Raw genomic sequence first — 1,160 nt, 5'->3', positions numbered from 1 at the left:
CACTTCAAGAGGCTGATGCAGAAGGATCACTTCAGGCTAGGAGCTTGAGACCAGCCTGGGCAAGACAGGAAGACCTTGTCTCTACATATAATTTAAAAAGCAAATTAGCCAGGTGTGGTGGTACACACCTGTGGTTCCAGTTACGTGGGAGGCTGAGGTGGGAGGCTCACTTGACCCTAGGAGGCCAAGGCGGCAGTGAACTGTCATCACGCGACTGCATTCCAGCCTGGGCAACAGAGCAAGACCCTGTCTCAAAAAAATTTAAAAATAGAAAAAAAAAACTGCTTGGTGAGCTGTCACACAGTCAAATACCGATTTCTCCTATGTTCTGTCTTTTCCACTTCTACAAAATTACCCAAGGGAAAGAAAAATGTATTTTTCTGTTTTTTAACAACTTTATTCATCGCAGCCCCAGGCTGGGAACAGTGCAAATCTTCACCAGCAGCAGAGGAGAGAAATGAACTGTGGTTTTCATATAAGAGTCACCGCAGCAATAAAAAGGATCGAGGCCACAGGAAACATCAATGGGTCTCCCAACTGAGCAGAAGCAGCCAGATCCAAACAGACACATGCTGTGAGAATTCCATTCAGGTCGAGTTAAACAGGCTAGAATGGCGTTACCTTTGGGAGTCAGTGACTGGGATGAGCATGAAGGACTCTTGAGAGGCTGGAAATGTTCTGTATCTGCTTCTGGGTGGTGGACACACAGGTGTTTATATTCCTTAAAAATAGTCTGAGGCTGGGTGCAGTGGCTGGCACTTGTCATTCAGCACTTTGGGAGGCTGAGGCAGGAGGATTGTCTCAGCCTAGAAGTTCGAGAGCAGCCTGGGCAGCATAGCGAGACCTCGTCTCTACTAAAAAAAAAAAAAAAAAAAAAAAAGTTAGTGGGGCATGGTGGTGCAGGCCTGTGGTCCCAGCTCCAGGGAGGCTGAGGCAGGAGGGTTACTTGAGCCTGGGAGGTTGAGTCACAGTGAGCTACGATTGTGCCACTGCACTCTAGCTTGGATGACAGAGCAAGACCCTGTCTCGAAACAAAACAAAATTCAAACAGAAAACCAGGATCTGTACATTTTACTCTGACTAGACAGTATCTCCATAAAATACTGCCAAAAGAAAAAATCTCCCAGAGCCCAAGGAGACGCAGGCACAGATAAGAGTTC

This window comes from Sapajus apella, unplaced genomic scaffold (genome assembly GCF_009761245.1).
Source record: "Sapajus apella isolate SASKATOON/1434 unplaced genomic scaffold, GSC_monkey_1.0 scaffold396, whole genome shotgun sequence".
NCBI classification, from domain to species: domain Eukaryota; kingdom Metazoa; phylum Chordata; class Mammalia; order Primates; family Cebidae; genus Sapajus; species Sapajus apella.
The sequence above is the reverse complement of the archived record's forward strand: the minus strand, read 5'-3'. Positions refer to the sequence as shown.